General features: G+C 34.9%; 1 long non-coding RNA gene across 1 annotated transcript; it reads left to right on the forward strand.

Annotated features, from left to right (window-relative positions):
* The first annotated feature begins 7515 nt into the window (after nt 1-7515).
* On the forward strand, nt 7516-9945 carry LOC139145947 (uncharacterized). The gene is made up of 4 exons (XR_011555061.1): nt 7516-7997; nt 8561-8797; nt 8901-9077; nt 9655-9945. It is a non-coding gene; the product is annotated as an uncharacterized lncRNA (long non-coding RNA).
* Nucleotides 9946-10289: the final 344 nt, after the last annotated feature.

The following is a 10289-nucleotide window of genomic DNA, read 5'->3' on the forward strand; positions in this document are numbered from 1 at the left end:
TCTTTTTAAAGATGGATCTATGGATCTTCATTGCTAGATCAGGAACCTATCTTTGATGTACAACAAATTCCAGTAGTATGTGATGAAATCTACTCAAGTCTGTTCACTGATACTAATGAGGAAATGCATGCTTTCACATAACAGGCCATAGAAATAATATCCCACTCTATGCTAACATTCTAGAAAGACAAGCAAATCAACACTTACTTGGGGGGTCAATAGTCGTACAATTCGACAACAGAGGAAGAATAATTCCATTGGTGAAAGAGATTTTGCCATTTTGGACCACCTAATGAGAACCAAACCAGCTGCCTCTACATTGACCTTAGAGGCCATAATCATGTGGTACAATAACGACACACTGGATTGGCTCAACAGCCTTGACTCACACTGCATAAAAACCCTATAATACTTACTGTATTAACATGGATTATTGCCTGTATTTTAGCTGAAGAGTGCATATACAGATGAATACAGTCAAGAATCCATTTTTTGTATTCAGCAAGCCTGTATTCATGTGGATTCATGTGAATTCACGTGTATTATACTATAATACAGGCAACTCATTCATGTGGATTTATCTGAATTATTGGGTTTTCATGCAGTGTCAGAAACAAAAAATAAGTACTTGGATGATACAAGAAAGAACTCCTGCCAAATAAGAGCTAAATTTAAATATGACAGGTTGTAATTAAACAACAGAAACTAAAAAACTTATTGAAAAAACAAGAAAAAGCAAGGAAAGAAACTGAAGAAAAAAACCAGGCTGTTAAATTAATCAATGACATAGCTGATTTGGGGGGAGTTTGAACTGATGTTGATAATAGCTTTCAGAGAGTTCTAGTATCTGGAAGAAAAATGCAATCATTAAATCTAAAGGGCCCAGGGACTTCTTTCAGGCGTCACATAAAAATAAACAATTTACTGTAGTGAAGTAACTCTCCATCTAAAACACATATTGAGTACAATAAAATAAAATCCACAGAAGAGCAACCAAACATTGCACCTAAGTACAGAAATATTGATGAAATTAAAATAATACTTCAAGCAGAAAAGAAACAACTTTTTTCAAGGTGGGCAGACTGAAGACAGAAACGAGTAATGTTGGCTCAAAACGACTTGTTCCTTCATTTATGGGATGCCCAGAATCACTCATTGGTAAAAATGTCAAACATAAATTAGTGTATAACAAAACCACAGAATGGTTTGATGGTCGAGTAACAAAGCTGGTGAAAGACTTGGGGGAAAAGAGTATAAATGAAATTCAGTATGCTGGGGAAAATACTTTTTATTCATTTCCTTGATTGTTGATCTGAAGAAAGGTGATCTAATGTTGAATGAGTAATAATTGTTCTGACAACAGATGTGAAAATAGAAGTATGCAGATTAACCCTTTCAAGCCTGACTACCTATCATATATTGATAACATTTAGCTATGATCCCAGAAAGTCAAAGAAGTACTTCAGTATTAGATTTAGGCTTATCTCTATGTCAGACTCAATTTTTACTGCATAGGATTTAGACGCAAAAAAATAGGGCCCCTGGCTGAAATCTCTGCAAACCTCTGGCACTGTCTTGGTATCCTGGCTCAGTCAGCTCTACCTGTTACAGACATGTAAGTTCATTGCAGAAATTTCAGCCAGGCTGAAATAGACCCAATTTGTTGGTCTGCCTGTACCTGTTAGTCTGTCATTCAAACCATATACTGTATTCTGTACAAGAAATAGTCTGACACAAGGGATAAACCTTCATGCAATGTTATGAATGCCAATGTTAATACTTGCAACCTCTGGAGATGTGTATGGTGACATGTACACTGTAGGTGTACTTGACTGAGTGTTAGTGGCTGCATTGAAACTCTGCCCAAGGAAATAAACATGACTAGTGTTCAATATCTGCATTTTTAGCTCACATTTGGTATACCAATGTGAGGTTATCGTATAAGCTGAATCAGTTTATTTGCATCCGATTTGCATGTATGTATGTATGTATGTATGTCCGTCTACGTCAAAACACCTAAACCGCAGCACCCACTGTCTTAGTATTTAGTGTACAGGTGCACGTGGGGGTGGAGATGTGAATTTGTTCAAATGAAATTGTCAGTGTCAAAAATATGCAAATGAGGGGAAAAAGGAAAAACCCTGCAAATTGCTAAAACTCTGAGACCGTTGGTCAGATAGGGTTGAAACTTGGTGTGCAGGTTTCTTTAGGTATTCTAAATTAGGTATTTAAAATTTGGAATGAAATTTGCATGTTTCTGTTTTTGGGGTAATTTTTTCAGTTTTTTGTCAAAAAATGTTTTTCTCTGAAACCACTCATCTGATTGCTTTGAAAGTTGGTATACATGTTCCTCAGGATAACCTCAGTCAAACTTATACAAATTGAATTGAAATTTTCATATTTGTTGTTTTTGGGCAATTTTCCGAATTTTTGGTCAAAAATTTTTTTATCCAAAAACTACTTATCTGATAGCTTTGATATTTGGTATACAGGTTTCTAAGGTTGATCTAAATCAGTTTAATGAATATTGTGAAGATATCTCGAATTTTGTATTTTTGCTGAATTTTTCTGTTATTTTTCTCATTTTAAGTAAAATTTCTTTTTCTCTGAAACAGCTTGCCAAATTGCTCTCAAATTTGGATTGGATGTTTGCAAGGGTGTTACCCTTGTAATTGTTGAAATTACGACAAAATTAGAAATATTACTGTTTGGGACAATTTTTGTTGGTCAAAAAATCTTAAAAAATATTTTCTTTTTATAGCCCTTGGACAGACAGCTTTTATATTTGGTGTACAGATGTCCAGGGATGACAATAGTTAGATATGTAGAAATTGTCCTGAAATATACAAATTTGTATTTTTAAGACGATTTTGTCATTTTTGGTCGAGAAAACTTGTTCTCAAAGTTACTTGTCTAATAGCTTGTAATTTGGTACAAAAGTCCCGAGGGATTTATTAGATAAAGTTTCTGCTCAAAGTGTTGGGAAACCCCAAATTTTATATTTTACATAATTTTCTCAGTTTGTGACATTAAATGACCTACACCAACGCAGGATATTTTGTGAGAGAGTTCGGAAGGCAGTGAACATAATTTTGTCATGATTAATATCAATTTGTAGTAAAATTTGATCCAGAAAACAAAGCTGAGGTAAATTTTTTCATTGCGAACCAATTTTTTGCAACTTTTGCGTGTAAGACACACAAGAACTGATGAAAAATTTAGGTCCAGGATAATTCCAGATGTCGTAATCCCCCAACAGTGGAAGGCATTTCACTATCTGTAACTGACTTAAGTGCTGCTAACATTCGAATGATAGCACTCATAGTATTAATTAAAACATTCCCAAGGTTATAAATACATTTCCTGCCAGCTGGTCTTATGTAAGGGGTGGAACATTTGATTCAGGAGGGGGTAGGGAATAGAAGATTGATGAGGTAGCATTACTTTTTACTAGATCCCTTATACCAGTACATTATTTCCCACTCTTTATTTTTTCCCCACTCTCACACCTTTTCTTTTTGTCAAGCTTCTCTGGCTAATTTTTTTGTTGACATTTGCTTATGTATGTAGCATCTGCTTGTCCCATTGCTATAGAAGTTGATATGCATGTTCCTAAAGATGACCTCCAGTACCTAAGTTGCAGACCTTATTTGCTTTTGTCATTCTTGTTTTTCTGGTTTAAATATTTTTTGAATTCACCAATTCAAACCGAATGTGAGCACACTGTCCTTGACGGTATTTTGTATAATTCGTGCCTTATCTATTTCTTTATTTAGCCAATTATGACTGAGATAACACAAGTCATATGACCAGTCTACAACATGTAGGTCATGTTGTCAAACATAAGATATTATTAATATGATGTATGTCATGTGTTCTTCTGAACAATAGAAAAAAGCCCACATTTACCTGCTTCACATTACCATGGCAACAATGGGAATTTATTCAATAGTAAAATCATCAATTAGGAAATTCAAAAACGTGCCCTTTGTGAACGTTTTTTCGTCATTGTATACATAATTCTTTTTCATGAAAAGCATACTTTTGACATATTTCAGGTTACCATGATAACCAGTGAGAAATGTTTGAAAATATTATAATCATTGTTTAGAAAATAGAAAAATGTATCTGTGGTGAAAATTTGATAACAAATGATCAAATGGTGTATGAGAAACTTTTAGTATTAAGGCCAGTCTGAGTGGAGGTGTCATCAAGAAATGATCAATCAGAAATGCCTGTACATGGCCAACTTAATGCAAGCTATGACACATCAACAATACTATATGGATACATGGATGTCAGTGTGATACAGTAATGTATTATACAAATTGTAATGACCCAAGATTCAGTTCAACTAGTTTCACTATTAGGATCATTCACTGTTTTACTAAATGCATATAAAACCCTTTGACAGTTAAACTCTATTATTTTTGACCGTGTTAATTTCTGTGCTGTCTCTTGTAGAAATGAAGATTTACTGTTTGAAGAGCCTGTTCTGATACAGTGGGAAGAGCCGAGTCTTGTCCAAGTATTCCAAAGTACACTGCAACAAACTGTTGAAATGGGCAGCCTGATCAGATCACCAGACTTCAACCTTGACCTGCTGACCTTACTCAAGCACCAACACCAATATTAGTGACAACTTAAGGCATGGATCAAGACTCTACTGAATGATGCTAATAACAACTTAATGCAACTAGAAAGAACTGTATCCACTATATAACTTGGATGAAATGAACTATACACTTCAATACAAATCTGAACCAGCTCTGAAATCCGAATCTTAACATGTACAATTTAAAAGTCCTGGCTAAACTCTGAATGTACTGTACATTCAAAGTGAACAGGAACCAGATTTTCATTCATTGTACACCTACAAACATTTCATCAAAGGATAGAAGAAACTCATGATTTTTTTTTCTGAAGACAATAGAATATATTATATACCAAATATCAAATTAAAGTGTGAAAACAATAATATGATGTTGTTAATAGTGTTGTTTTTGTCATTCTGAAATAATTGTAACTTTTTTCGATATTCAAATTTATGATCAATTAATTCTGTTCAATCATTCAATCAACTGTCTCTGTTTTTCTCAATTCTTAAAGGGACAAATTTAAATGTAAGCTGATTGATTCAGAAATGAACACAAAACCCCTTGGACAATGAAGCAAATCTTTATTACTACCGGTGATTGAAAACAATGATACAAAATACAAATTGAGACTTAGCAATAAAAGTTGTAACTTATGAGTGTATTTTCCAATTTGATATATGAAATGTAGCATAAAACATAATGGCCAACTAACAGCATATACACAATTGTCAACATAGCCTGCATATATCTACCATTCTGTTAATTGTCAATTGGTAAATTTTTGCCATACTCAAATTTTGTCATTTTGCACGTTACACATTCTTAAGATATGATCATGAGTTGTAAACTTGATATTTTAACACATTAAGGAATTTGTAAGTGTGTACAACAAAATCTGATTTTGAAACATTGAATAAAATGCAATGTATATATCAAAATTATCAATTTAAGTCATAACGCTCTAAGGTCTATCTGTAGGACATTTGCACAATATGAATATGTACATTATAATTCATATGCAAATTTGATTTGCTCAAAACATATTAATGACAAGTGCGACTTAATGTTGTGAAATGGAAAAGTAATTCAAAAATTACAATATATAAAATTTCATTCATGTGACCCAGTTACAAAGTAGCTTTTGTAAAAATTTCATTTGAGTAGTCCTGGGTTGGAATTCAACTTGTTTAGAGTGGAAATATACAACAGTCTCTTGTCAAAGCTGAATTGTACCTTGTCTACTGGTTGTTGTGGGTTTTCCTACTGAAAACCAAGATATTGCGATGGTGTGTAAAAGATATACAAAACACTTTTATGTTCAAAATGATGCAAGTCTATGAAGTGTTCATTAGACACATAATTGTTAATTGCAAGCACAATTGCAGACAATGCAACGAGCTATATCTCTTAGTAAAATTTTGGACACTGTATTCATATTAAATAAGCAAAATGCGCTTTCTAGTAAATGTTTTCTCAAAACTGTAGAGTTAATAAAAATACCTGCTGCTTTACACATTTCACACTGATTTTCTTGGCAAAAAACAAGAATGTTACATGTTAATCTTGTTATGAAAATCCCTCAAATTTATAGAGCAAATATCTGGTGTATCTTAGGGACGCCGTCAAAAGATCGATGTTTGAAAAAAAAACTTAATTGCTTAAGTTTGGGGGTGGGGCTTTTTGACCAAATTAATTTCTGTGCCGTCAAAAACGATTTAACGTCTTTTTGGCAAATTTTACGATTTCAAGGCTGCTTTTTGTACACTAAAATCGATCCAGCCACCCGGTCGAAGTTCAGCATACGAGATTTGAGATGTGCGCTACAAAATGGGGGTCTTGGACGCGGTGGTTTCCGGTGTGTACGTGCACGTGCGCACACATAACTTAGCCTTGAGAAACGCTGAGCGGCTGCGGGTTTGGACAGTGAGGCACATTTGGTGAGTTCGAATTTTCTCGCATATGTTCTCCTCACACAATGTATAAATGCCCTACGAACGACTTTCAGAAACTAACGAACAAGATTTGGGAGTTAAATATCAAAAAACAACAGGGAAAATCCCGTGCTGATGTACAGGAGAGCGCAACGAAATTGTGGCATGCCAAATTCAAAAATGACCGACGATCTTTGGTTGAGTTTTTTTTGTCCCAGGAGGTCGAGCCGAAACAGTCTACCGGTATTTTGAAATATTTTTCCGATGAACGTGTTGCTGGTAATCTAGCCCTGCGTACGATGCTGTGTGTTCCGCTACAGCTAATCGCCCCGCTCACCACATGAGCGGGGCGATTAGCTGTAGCGGAACACACAGCATCGTACGCAGGGCTACTGGTAATCGTGAGTCAGATGAGCGTAGTCAGGAAAGGTCGCACATTTCAAATGCGGAAGGTACACCCCTAAAAGCCCCGAATACCAGTGGCGTTCGTTTTGATCAATCACGACAGGATGCATTTACTAGTGAGAGCCGACTGCGATTGATTCAGAGTTTCCTATCAGATTTAGAACTCGGTCCATCGGAAATTTAACCCCCGATGTTGTCGGTGCCCAATCGTTCATGTCCCCATTGTGGGACAATAGCAGCGACGTATTTTCTATACATGGAGACCATGGCGGACTACATACAACTTTACCCTAAAAGAAAGGGTTCAACAACAGTATCAACAAATGAAACCGCCATCTACACAGCAGTATCTGATCTAAAAAACAATTTGCAAACGTTTCTAAGCTTAGATTAAATACTATTTCTAACGGTATGCTTCAGACAGCTGTAGAAAGGGCTGCACTTTTGAACAGATGGTTTTATGTTTCCAACAGTTGAGAACTGTCATAGACGACCAGTTATGCAGAATGGTCCCCCCTTTCTAAAATGTTGGTGTCTGTAACTCTCCCTAATACTTACCTGGAGAAAGTAAACCTCATGTCAGCAGAGTCATTTATCTGAGGCAGAAAAAACTGGAAAAAAATGCAGATGTGTTTGATAATGCCATTTCAATGTTGAATAAGTTTTGGAGAAAAGATCACGATGGTTTTCCTATAATACCAGTTCCTGTGCCTTGAAGGAAAACAAACACACCATACAGTGATCATGAAAATGTGGAAAAGGTATTTAAAAAGGGAATCCGTGAAATCAGAGCGACACCAGCTCTGGAAAGGCTTTGAAAAGAGTCTATATTTCTCCAAAGACATTGTGTGAGGAGAACATATATGTTGGAATTCACAAAATGTACTTCTCCAATGTGCACTCACTGTTCAATAAACCCTATCAAGGCTACAACTCTAATGAGTTGCATTAAGTATGGGGAACAAGCTACCAACCCCAACTCTCAGTGCCGTCCATAATGGTCACTACATTACATTTTTTTGAAGTGACCAATCATATCAAGCACCTAAAGAGCAGGCACAAGGTAAGTTGTACTTTTTCAGTTGTATGGCGTAGTGTAGGTTTCCATTTCAGATTTGAATTAATGTTCATTTGTGTGCTTGATTTCCCACGCTACTGAAATTTGTAACAAAAGTATATTATAAAAATTGCCTGTAAAAGTAAACAACACAAAAGGTTGCATGAAAGTTTAAATTAGCTTCAACTTCATACTTGCTCTTGTTAAAATTTTACTTGTTCATTGGTAAGGAAAATGCATGTATTCAACATGTATTTACCATGGGATATACATTGTACATATACCCTACTAATTTTCAAAATGTGCTGAAAAACACTAAACCTACTCAGATGTTATACCAGTGTCACAGTATATCTAATTTTGTTATGCAACCCTCAAAATTTTTGTACATGTCTGAGAAATATGATGCTTTATGAAATGCATGAATAGCCATGAAAATATGAATTGTATTTCTTAATAGTGCAATTAAAAATCATACAATTCATATTTCATGGCTATTGATATATTTCAGGAAGCATCATATTTCTGAAACATTTATTATATAATTGTTATTTGTTTGAATTGTTCAGGTCCTGATGTTGGTTGCCCATCTCTGTCTGAAGTGAAGCTGTGTCCACGGAGCTGTATGTATGTAATATCATCCAAAACTGATGGGAAAGACATGAACTCCTGGTTCATTACAATGAGAGGCAGAATGAGCTTCAAACCAAGAGAAGAGAGAGAAAGAGAAATGCAAATGAAACCAGAAGTGATCATGACTGGGTGTGCAAATTTAGACTGGTGGATGGAGTGCAGTGTCAGTTTAGGTATGAAAAACTTGTCATCTTTGTTTTTTTAAAAAAGAACTGTTTATTGCAGATATTTACATGATTGATACTAATTCAAATATATATATATATTTTCTTTCAGCTGTCAAACCTACTATGGTTTAAGAAAACACAAACAGGAAACAACACTTTGAGAGACAATCCACCCACAACTCTAAATTATGAGCGAAGAAATACAAGAAAAGAAGTACTGTAATGATCCAGTGAAACCAGAAGTGAGAGAGAGCATGTCAAATTTCAAGCTTCTAGCAGGCACAAGGTAAGTTATACTTTGTCATTTCTCTGGCATAGTATTACACGACATATTTGAATGTTAATCTGTGTTCTGGATTTCCTCAGGATTCTGAAATTTGTAACATAGGTAGTACATTGTAGTATATTTTAAAATTGCCAGTAAAAGTAACTTGCATGAAAAGTTTAATGGAAATTTAGTTTCAACATAAATAGTAGTTTTAGATACTTGCTCAATGACTTGTAAAAAATTCACATGTACATTGGTGAGGGAAATGCCTGTATTCTATTTCCCACATGTCCATGCGTGGACATACATTGTACCCTTCAAGTATTCAAACTGTGCTGGCGAACACTAAACGTAATTAGATGATATATCAGTGTCATAGTATATCTAATTTTACTATGTAACCTTCAAAATTTTGATACATGTCTGGGAAAAATATGAATTAATAGCTATGAAATTGTGAATTATATTCCTTACCAGTACACTGTACAGTAAGTTTAGGAACCTAATTCATATTTCCATGGCTATTCATACATTTTAGAAAGCACCATATTTCTGAATATTTATTGTATAATATTAATTTGTTTGCATTGTGCAGGGGCTGATGTTGGTTCGCTGATTCCGAAGTGAAGCTGTGTCCAAGCACTTAGTGACTTTATTAGTCTGGAAGAGATCCTGCCATTTGATTCTTCCCTGTGTATCAGCTGGAACACGCGGAGACCGAATCTCAGCGTCTTGACATTCTTGCAAAGACCAGTAGAGATTTCTGCCTGATCCTTGAATCAAGGCATAGCGTCTGTGGAGAGTCTATGACTTATGTGCAAATTTATTGTTGTTGTTGTTATTATTGTGTTCTGGGTTGCAATAAAAGTATTTAGTTACTTTATAATGGTTTTTCGATTTTTATTTAATTCAATGGTACATTGGTATGTCGTTTGAAAGAAATAGTACAGAGTATGAGTCCGCAATGTTTTTCAATTTTAGGTCAGTAAGTTAGAAGGGGGGGTGGGGGGGTCTGGGGCCAAACTTAAGCAATTAAGTTAGATTTATTATATTGAACTTTTGATGTTGCCCCTTACCCTATTAATGTTTTTATCTTTTGTATAATGATGTTTGAATTTCTTACATGTCTTGCTTTACCAATAAAGGGACTATAAAGGTATTTTGTTTCTCTGATAGGGTATTTTGACAGCTGATTTAAAGGAAATTTCAGATTTCCATATAATGTTAATT

Source organism: Ptychodera flava, chromosome 12 (assembly GCF_041260155.1).
Source record: "Ptychodera flava strain L36383 chromosome 12, AS_Pfla_20210202, whole genome shotgun sequence".
NCBI classification, from domain to species: domain Eukaryota; kingdom Metazoa; phylum Hemichordata; class Enteropneusta; family Ptychoderidae; genus Ptychodera; species Ptychodera flava.